This window comes from Coregonus lavaretus, assembly GCF_964263955.1.
Source record: "Coregonus lavaretus genome assembly, chromosome: 7".
NCBI lineage: Eukaryota > Metazoa > Chordata > Actinopteri > Salmoniformes > Salmonidae > Coregonus > Coregonus lavaretus.
Genome location: NC_139994.1, coordinates 19997149 through 20007481, shown reverse-complemented (window position 1 = coordinate 20007481; position 10333 = coordinate 19997149). Strand labels below are relative to the sequence as shown.

Below are 10333 nucleotides of genomic sequence, written 5' to 3'. Positions count from 1 at the left end.
ATGTAAATATTCAGTTAAACATTTCATCCTGTCTTCTCTCCCTCCAGTCCTCTCTGGATTTGTTATCTATTATCACTGAACAGGTGCTGTTTGGGCTGTAGCTCACTATGTATCTCTGTGTATCAGTGGAGGCTGGTGGGAGGAGCTATAGGAGGATGGGCTCATTGTAATGGCTGGAATGGAATGATTAGAACTGTATCTCTGTACTGTATCTCAGTGTATTTTGTGTATCTCTATACTGTATCTCAGTGTATTTTTGTATATGTCTGTACTGTATCTCAGTGTATTTTTGTGTATCTCTGTACTGTATCTTAGTGTATTTTTGTGTATCTCTGTACTGTATCTCAGTATATTTTTGTGTATCTCTGTACTGTATCTCAGTATATTTTTGTGTATCTCTGTACTGTATCTCAGTGTATTTTGGTGTAACTCTGTACTGTATCTCAGTGTATTTTGGTGTATCTCTGTACTGTATCTCAGTGTATTTTGGTGTAACTCTGTACTGTATCTCAGTGTATTTTGGTGTATCTCTGTACTGTATCTCAGTATATTTTTGTGTATCTCTGTACTGTATCTCAGTATATTTTTGTGTATCTCTGTACTGTATCTCAGTGTATTTTGGTGTAACTCTGTACTGTATCTCAGTGTATTTTGGTGTATCTCTGTACTGTATCTCAGTGTATTTTGGTGTAACTCTGTACTGTATCTCAGTGTATTTTGGTGTATCTCTGTACTGTATCTCAGTGTATTTTGGTGTAACTCTGTACTGTATCTCAGTCAATGTTCTCTCTAAGCTGCACGTGTGCGTGGGCGCGCAGCTCCCCCCTGCACTGCTGTGCAGAAAAAATAGCAGCCCGCAGAGAAGCACGAGATTGAACTTCACTCAACTTTCTAGAGTTTTCCCCGTTAGTTAACACTATCAATGCTTCCCTTTACTGTTGGAATTGTAATCCAATCAACACAATATTAGCCACTTTCAATGCAACATACTGAAACAAAACCAACTATGGAAGACTTAGTATGCAAAACTAACTTTGTTGTAGGCAGAACACATCGGAGTAGGATTCTATTGCATTGACAGGCCTGTACTCTACACAGAACGGAGCGCTACAACCAATCAGAACTGCAGTAAGCCTATATGCAACTCAACCATTTCCATAATGGATCTGTGCCATTTACTTTGAACTGGACTGTTTACAGAATGAGCGGTCATGAGTAGATGCGCTTGTTTTGAGATAAAAGTGAGACCTGCATGTTGCCACGTGTGCACATTTGTTCATATCCTTTGCTAGTTAGTGAGTTATTAGCCCAGTTATAGATTTGTAGTCAGCAATGGGGGGGGTGATTGTTTCCTACAAGAGCACAAAACGTGTGCATTTCTAGCCATCTTTGAAAAGCGAATCAGGTAAATAGCATTTTTTTTTTGTCTTAAAGGGGTAGTGTTGTATTTTGATGCAGGCTTGAATAAGCTAAGTAGCCAATAGGCAGAGGGTAGCATAATTTGTCAGATTCTCTGTAATAATGGTATGGGAATAATTATGCATTTTATTTTGTAAAGTTTTTTATTGCATCAAACAACACAAGAACATGTTCAGTCACCTCCTTGTCTGAAGGACAAGTGGATAAACAGGTTAATGTCAAGCCCTGCATGTTTTTTTCAAAAGTCTCATGGAATGTAGGCCTACATTGAACACCACACATTGGCTGCTACTGTAGACTGAATGATAGAACAGCTATTTCCATGTTAAAATATTACGGGATGCATTTTCTCCATTGTTTTGGATGATAGGCCACTCTGGTAGGCCTACATTATGATCAAATAGCCACAGCAGCCTACTTGATCACTGTTAAAACTGTAACTTAAAGCGGGTACAGCCTCAGTGTTCACAGTAAACGCTTGCCGGAAGTTGCACAGAAATTTCACAATGTTGAAGTTTGCGATCAGCTGACCTGAAATTTGCTCAGTACCAGAATTGTTTTTGAGGGAACATTGATCTCATTGTATTTTTGTGTATCTCTGTACTGTATCTCAGTGTATTTTTGTGTATCTCTGTATCTCTGTGTATTTTGTTTTCTCTTCCCAGGGCCTCCTTCCTCTGTATCGAGGCATCCGTCATGTTTTCCTGTATCTCTGCCAGATCAGCCTCACCATTGGCCAGTATTTCACCGTGGGCGTCGTCAGGCCGTGCTCTCTCACTCGATTGATTTTGTTAATCTCAGTAGATCAAGTTTCAGCTCAGTAAACCGGAATGATGCTGACAAGGTATTAGACGGAGAAGACTCCACCCATATGACCCACCGTTTCTTCTATCGAAGCATCCTTTATGTCTGTCTGGTGGCAGTGAAGGTGTTGATGACCACTAAGCTGTTTATAACTGTATCCTTCACCGTAAGGACACAGCGAGGAGATGGAGTGGGGTTCATGCAGGTGGGTTTGAGTCAAAATCAGGCAAGTCAAACTAAGACTGTTTGTTCATGAAGGGTTATATTAATAGATGCGTCCCAAATGGCAGTACATTCCCTTTACCTTCTTTTGTAGTTCACTAAAAAGGGAATAGGGTGCCACTTAGGAAGCAACAATATCTGTATCAAACTGGAGCGTTAGTGAAAGTCTTGCAAGGCCCCTTCACAACAGGTGAGAGTGAAAAATGCATCCGCATTGATCTAGCCAGCACGGCTGATGTTAAATGATGTAGAACCAGCTGAACATCTGATCATCTTTGATTCTCTCTGTTCTACCCGGTTACCATTTATTTATTGATGGTATCTAGGTGTTCTGACTTCAATGGGAGGCCACTGCAAATGGTTCCACCCATCCTGAGAGTCTTATCAATTAAAGCTGACTCCTGCCTTCTCTCTGCTGGACTAATCTGGGCTCCACTCTCACCTCTTCATCACCACGGACCTCCTCTCTTCCTCCTCTCTCTCTTCTCTTCCTCCTCTCATTCTCTCTTCATGAATTGACCTTGCAGGCGTTCTTTGAGCGTCTCTCATTCTCCCCTACCCGTTTCCTCATTGCGATAAATTCTCAATGCCGGGAGCCTGCTAGGCTTGAAATGACAATCAAGATGAAAGAGGGCGAGAGAAGTACAGGCAGATGGCCGTCGGTCCCAGACCTCTCCTCTCCTCTCCTCTCCTCTCCTCTCCTCTCCTCTCCTCTCCTCTCCTCTCCTCTCCTCTCCTCTCCTCTCCTCTCCTCTCCTCTCCTCTCCTCTCCTCTCCTCTCCTCTCCTCTCCTCTCCTCTCCTCTCCTCTCCTCTCCTCTCCTCTCCTCTCCTCTCCTCTCTGGTAGGCAGGTATAGAAGATGTAATGTGGTCTGCCTGAGGAGAACTCTGGGGCTCCTCTCTGTTCTAACATTCTAACTGGTAGCCGTGCTCTGTGAGCTCTGTGATGAGTGGCCGTGGCTCAGGAAGATTCTGATGATGATTCTAAAGAGCCAGTTTGTGTTCTTTCCTCACCACAATTCCTTTCATCCTTTATGAAGTTGTTTCCTCTCTTTCCTCCCCGCTGAGGAGAATGGCTGCCTCTCTCTTTATTGAAGCAGAACAGGGACATACATTTTTTAAGAAGAAGAAGCATCATCAGCATTTGGGCACAATTTCCATTTTATTCAATGTTTCTCACTATGAGTTTGAAAGGAATATTGAGCAAACTATTTCACTCAAGGCTGCATACAGGACTTATACTTAGATGAGATACTGAAATAACATCTAATACTGTATTTGTTGCAGGTTATCAATGTGTGAATCTCTTGCAAATCCGCTGAAATGGAATCTGAGTAGTCAGATGAAGGCAATCCCCTATAAATCCTTTGTCCTCCATATCTCTACAGCCATAGCACATCTTGTGCTGATTAAATGGCTCAGTAGTTTTAAAAAAGTTGCCTATAAATCATATTATTTTTATTAATAGCCTTCTCCCTCACAGGCTAGCAGTCAGCGGAGAGGACTATATCTCTGAGAGATGAATACCTTACTTTTAAACACACATTAAATTCAGATATTTAATCAAATTGCCAATTAACTGTATTGGCAGGGGTGACTGCATGCTGAGAATTAAGAGTTTTTCTTTGCTTTAATGAAAACATCAGACGAGATAAGCCCTATGGGAATGACCTTTATCTATTTATCCATTAATTAACTTTGTATTTTTTAAACATTGTAGCTCACAAGGGGGCCATACAGGTACATAGTGAAGCATTGACGTGAAATTCATTCAAACAGACATTTTCGAGAAAAACATTATAATCGAGGGCGCTATTACAGAACACTGCAGAAGCCTTTTTGTTTTCTATTCTGTGGCCTATAGCAGAGAGTACTGTAGGCTACCCTTTACCTCTCTCTGTCTCTCTCTCTGTCTCTCTCTACCTCTCTCACTCTTACTCTCACTCTCTCTCTCTGTCTCTCTCTCTCTCTCTCTCTCTCTCTCTCTCTCTCTCTCTCTCTCTCTCTCTCTCTCTCTCTCTCTCTCTCTCTCTCTCTCTCTCTCTCTCTCTCTCTCTCTCTCTCTCTGCCTCTGCCTCTGCCTCTGCCCCTGCCTCTGCCTCTGCCTTTGCCTCTCCCTCTCCCTCTCCCTCTCCCTCTCCCTCTCCCTCTCCCTCTCCCTCTCCCTCTCCCTCTCCCTCTCCCTCTCCCTCTCCCTCTCCCACTCTCTCTCCAGCCTCGCTCCAGCACAGTTTCCACCCACCACAGCCTTCTCCACTGCTGGCAGGAAAAATGAGAGACAGAAAAATAAAAGATAAACACAGTAAACACAGTGTGCAGACTAGAGGTCATAGGTCTCCCCTTCCCCTCGTCTCTACTGTTGCTTTCCTCCCTCCACTTCCTCCTGTCTCTACCATTCCTCACTACCCTCCGCTTCCCCTGCTCCAGACACCACGACATGACCTAGACACCTCTTTATGGGAGAAACACAAGTAAACAGAGAGAAATCAATGCTTCTTTCAGTGTTCCTCCGTGTATGGCTAAACTAAAATATGAAGGACAGTATGTTCGCCGTAGGATTGTTGATGGGTTTGAAAAGCACACCATATGCACTTGTCACAGAGTGGATAATCCCCATATATCCTCCTGCATGGATGAAGGTTAATCTGTAGTTAAAAAGGAACTGGATTCAGAACACATCAAACTCTCACATCAAACTAAGTCTCTTTAGTAAATACAGCAGGGGAGAAACACTGTTTAGAAAAAATACTAAAAACATCTACAATCTAAAAGGGTTCCTCGGCTGTCCCCCTATGGGTTCTAGATGTTTGTAGTTCTTTTTCTAAAAGTGTAGCTAAACAGAATTTCTCCCCTGCTGTTACAACATATCTGGTCCACAGAAAGAGGCACTGAATGTCTTACCAATCTCTCCAAAGATCACATGCACACACTTGATGCACCCACGCACACAGTGTGTTCCTTTTACCTTCTGTAGTTCTCTTGACAGAGTGGACCTTTGTGATGTACAGTCATCATTATGTGGGATTAGTGTTTTTTAGCATGCTGTGATCTCCCAGGATTAAAGCAGATTACTTCATGTTTAAAACCACTGGGTTGCCAGATTTAAAGTTTTATCTTTTTACATCCACTAACTATGGTTAAGAAATTCAAACCTAATGCTGCACAGTGATCCTAGGGGGATCTACGGTAAACTCTCTTTTGAATGTCTGAAATGTTCCAAAAGCATAGCTGTAAACCTTGGAGGTCCCACATTCAAGTTGTCATCCTTGGAGAGGGTGTCTCAGATTGGTTTCGTTGATAGTCATTGTCCGTTGTTCCTCTCTCCGAAGTCGAAAACTACAGTATATAGCCAATCCCAACGTGATAGTGGAGTAAATTTGTATTTTTGTTGTGGATGTTTGAGTGAACAGGGAGAGTACGAGCTGGAGAGACATTTGTTGACGGAGTAAACCTGAGTCACAATCAAAACAATACCTGAACTCCAGTGGCGTGTATTCATGGATGCCAAGGGAAGCCAGGCTTGCCCCATAAATTGAAACATATATATTTTTAAAGCAATAATTGTTATCTTTCATCTCTCTGTGTTTCATAATTTTCCTTCAATTCCGAAGAGGCTGAATGTACTGAATCTCAACGGAGAAAGCATCCAAGAGAGCAAAACAGCGCCCCTCTGTCTGTTTATGTGTAGCCCTGATGCTGTCTGGTCAAAAATAGTATGATATTGTTGCTGCCCGTAGCATTGAATGCAAGGGAAGCCATCGAGCATTTGGTCTCCCTTTATGAAATAAATGATACAATAACAGCCAATCAGCGTTGAGCTAAACTGAGTGAGCTCAACTGTGAATGATCCTGGGTCACCCCAAAAAAAAGTGTCAAGGGAAGCATTTGGAAATTTGGATTTGGCTTCACACCAATCACATCAAAAGCCAAACCCCATTGACACAAAAAAAACTTGAATTGTTGCATCTTGTTGTGTTGTTGTCCTCTGGTGGCTAGCTAGCTAGCTAAAATTGGCACTTTCCTTAATTAGCCATGGATGGAGAAAGGGATTTGGACTTGTGGTTTTACTTAATTCTCTGTATTGGCCAATGATTATAATGGTGATTCTGATCCAATCATAAATTCATACATTGTGCCTCTGGCCTGAGAGGATGGAAGTCCAATATGTAGCTAGATGTGGTAGGCTAATGTTAACTAGCTAGCTCATCGTTGCCCATGTAAGGAAGTTAGGCTAGCGAGCAAGCGTTTTAGCCAGGAAGCATAGGATAACAAAAACTAAAAGCATGTACTGTTTGACAGATTCATAGACCGTTTCGTCAACATGAAAGAGAGGAGGACGGCATTGGCGTTTCTCTACAAGTAGGGTGAGTCAGCATGTTTTTTCTACTTACGCACTCAAACGCATGCAAGCAGGCATGCACACGCATACGCACACACACACACACACACACACACACAGCGGAATCAGTACCATGGACAGCCACATGATATTTAACTTATGTTACAGGGAATAGGATGACACATATTGTGACTATGGGTGAGTTCATATTGAAGAGTAGACAGGACATCATTAACAATGCAGAGAGCACTAAAGATTGACTGTAGAATCACTGTGGTCAGAGTCACTGTGGTGACTGAGGTCATGTTGTTTTACTGTCATTGATAATGTAATGCGGTTATGGTGATGCATAGACATGTGACTATTACTGAGCCATTCACAGTAATAGAGAATGCTTTACTTGAGTAACTGACAGGAATGAATGACTGATTTCTTATCAATAAGAAAAGTAGAAGCTGAAGATGCATGTATGTGTAGTAGGGACGTCTTCAGCCAGGCTGTCAGCTTTAGGATGGAACTTTTTCGGAGTGCAATATTAAGGGCACTTTTGGAAGTCTTATTCCAGTCTCCCCTTGCCCGCCATACCACTGCCCACCCATCTGTCTCCCGTTATCTCTGTCTACAGGTGTAGGATCTTAATTTGATCCCTCTTTTGTTGCTTAGAATTTTCAGATGAGCTTTGTGGTTTACATAAATTCACTGAAAACCCACACTAGGACACAGTTATATTAACAGTATTGCACTTTTCATTTTTGGCCAGCTGATAGCCTAACTATCGCTCAAGCAACATTATTGACTAAACGTTCAAATCCTGTTGCTGCAGGATTATTTTGCTGTGACAATATAGGTCAAATTAAGATCCTACATCTGTACATCTCTCTCTCTCTCTCTCTCTCCTTATACATCTCTCTATAGATGTTTGTGTCTGGGTTCAGAACACATTGACCTCTGCATCAACAATATCCGCCCCTCCACCAAGCAGAATGATCTGGATGTATCCAGGAGCATTCTCCACCAATTGGTGGGTGTTGCCAGAATCGTTCACGAAGCCAGGATGTTACTTCTCTATATTACAGGGTCTTGCAGAAGCTCATAACCTTGACAAGAAAGGAGGAAGGGAGCTGCTATTGTTGTTGTGGTCAAAACAAGCGTTCACTATTTGTCTGTAACAGGCTTTGCGAGGCTCATGGCTTATGGAGCCCTGTTGAGGATCACGTTTGTTCTCTGTTGTTTCGATGGGAAGGATGGAAGTAGAGGGCTGCATTCCGCGGAATGCCCGCGGGACCTGAAGGTCCCGACAGAGATCATTGCGGCGAGGTCTGCATTTTTCATGCTGCGGGCGAGAGCAGGCGGTCAGACAGACGACTTTGGGATGAAAATATTTTTGTTGTCCCGCAGATTATTTGGAAACGGTTGTCTTTCTGCTTTGTATGCGTTAGCCTACCTATTGTATTAAAAGCACATATTTTTCGCATTATTCACACACTCAGAATTTGCTGCTTCAACTTCAGTAGCCTCTTTCCTAGTTGAGCGTGTGAGTTCAAGTGCGCCAAGTATGAGTGGTCTCATTGAAATAGAGTAGGCCTCCTACATGGGCGGAGAGCCGCGGGCAGATTTTAAGTGGATGGTCAGGGAGCCGGAACATAATTACAAATAATTTGTAGACTGCAAATTGACCACAAGTAGCCCAAACCTATATAATATTTGACTAAAACATTATAATTTCAAACCTTGCTTACGTTTGTATAGATCACATATATCTCTCTATTATGAGTTGGAATACTTTGGAAAAGATTTCCTAAATTAAAATCACTTGGAGCTGATTTGCTGGTGTTTTTTCACAGTCTTTTATGTCCCAGTAATACAGATAGTCTAATATAATGGGCAATGTGAGAATCTTAGGTAATTTAACCTATTTCTTAAGTTAATTTTGCGCATTTGATATTGCCTATAGGGCGCAAAATTGCTGGGACCATGGCTGGCAAGTGAGCTGCCTCACATATGCCTAAAAATAACATTGCGGCACTGCGGTTGGGTTTGGGACCAGTTCTTGCGGTAGCGGGTGGGATTCAGACAGAAAGCCGTACGACATGAAATGATGCGGATCCGCACGTAGGAGCGTGATGAAGAAATCGGTCCCGTGCAGACCTCTAGATGGAAGCACCCTGGCACAGAAGCACCAGTGAGGATTTTACATGAAATGTTAAATACCACTGGATCAATACTTTGGCCTGTACCTCTGCCGTCTGTCTGTTTGTGAGTCTCCTCACCTCTCATTAAGCGTCTCTGACCTATAGATCACTTCACATCCTACAGACAAACCTGCTAAGACTCCAAGAGATATTCTTTATAATTCCACCAGAGTCCATGTGCACATTGACTAAAGATGATGATGAAAAATAGTCTGTTTTATCACAAATGTATCCAGCAATAGATTACCATCCGTCTAAGAATAAGGTGAGTGACTTAATTCAATCACACAGCCGTTGATAAAATGCCACAATAAACTGAACTCAAAGTAATTTCAAGCTGCCTTTCATGCTGTTACAACCTTCTAAACACATCTTCTAAACAACAGGAATAGAGGGGGGTAGTGCCATCTTTTGGAGAGTCTGATTATAACAGATATGGACAATTTGATTGGTAAATGGAATGGATGCCTTTGTGTAGGCCTACAGTAGTAGGCCTATGTCGTTGTGTCAGTAAGTGTATATCTTTGGATGATAATGTGTTTGTGTTTAACCATAATGCCATCAGGGTTAAGTATGTTAGTGGAACTGAGAGAGCAGATGCTGAAAAAAAAGCTTTAAAGAACTGAGATAGCATAAACTGTTCAAATGTCTATGAAGAAGTTTTGTAACTGGCATCTGAGTACTGCAAGGGCTTTAATTTGATGATATTATCATGGCTTTGATTTAAGGGGATCTGATCAAGCCATGCTGAACTGATTTAAGGGGATCTGACCAAGCCATGCTGAACTGATTTAAGGGGATCTGACCAAGCCATGCTGAACTGATTTAAGGGGATCTGATCAAGCCATGCTGAACTGATTTAAGGGGATCTGACCAAGCCATGCTGAACTCTACAACAGTGTTGGTGAGTAGTTCCACTACATGTAATTCAACTAGTAATTTAACTGCATTTCTGGAGTATAGTCAAGTGTTTTCAGTAGTTAATTAGTTTTTTTGCCATGTAATGGTGTAGCTAACTACTGGAACTAACCATAAAAATGTTTTGCAAAAAAATTAAAACATAAAATTATTAGCAAAATAACTATGCCCTATTTTATTATCTCCCTGACCACTGGGCTAACCCAATGCACTCACTTATGGCTGTCACAAAGATCTCACTACACTTATTTTTCATTGGCAAGATTAGCAAATTTAGGCATGACATGCCAGCAACAAACGCTGACACTACACATCCAAGTATAACTGATCAAATTATGAAAGACAAGCATTGTAATTTTGAATTCCGTAAAGTGAGTGTGGAAGAGGTGAAAATAAAAAATGATTGTTGTCTATCAACAATGACAAGCCACCGGGGTCT

General features: G+C 41.9%; 1 long non-coding RNA gene across 2 annotated transcripts; it reads left to right on the top strand.

Moving 5' to 3' along the window:
* The first annotated feature begins 2118 nt into the window (after positions 1-2118).
* On the top strand, positions 2119-9740 carry LOC311131748. Of its 2 annotated transcripts, none has more exons than XR_014613460.1 (3): positions 2119-2428; positions 6745-6809; positions 9705-9740. It is a non-coding gene; the product is annotated as an uncharacterized lncRNA (long non-coding RNA). The 2 variants fall into 2 exon arrangements; XR_014613461.1 differs by lacking the exon at positions 9705-9740 and adding an exon at positions 7700-7842.
* Positions 9741-10333: the final 593 nt, after the last annotated feature.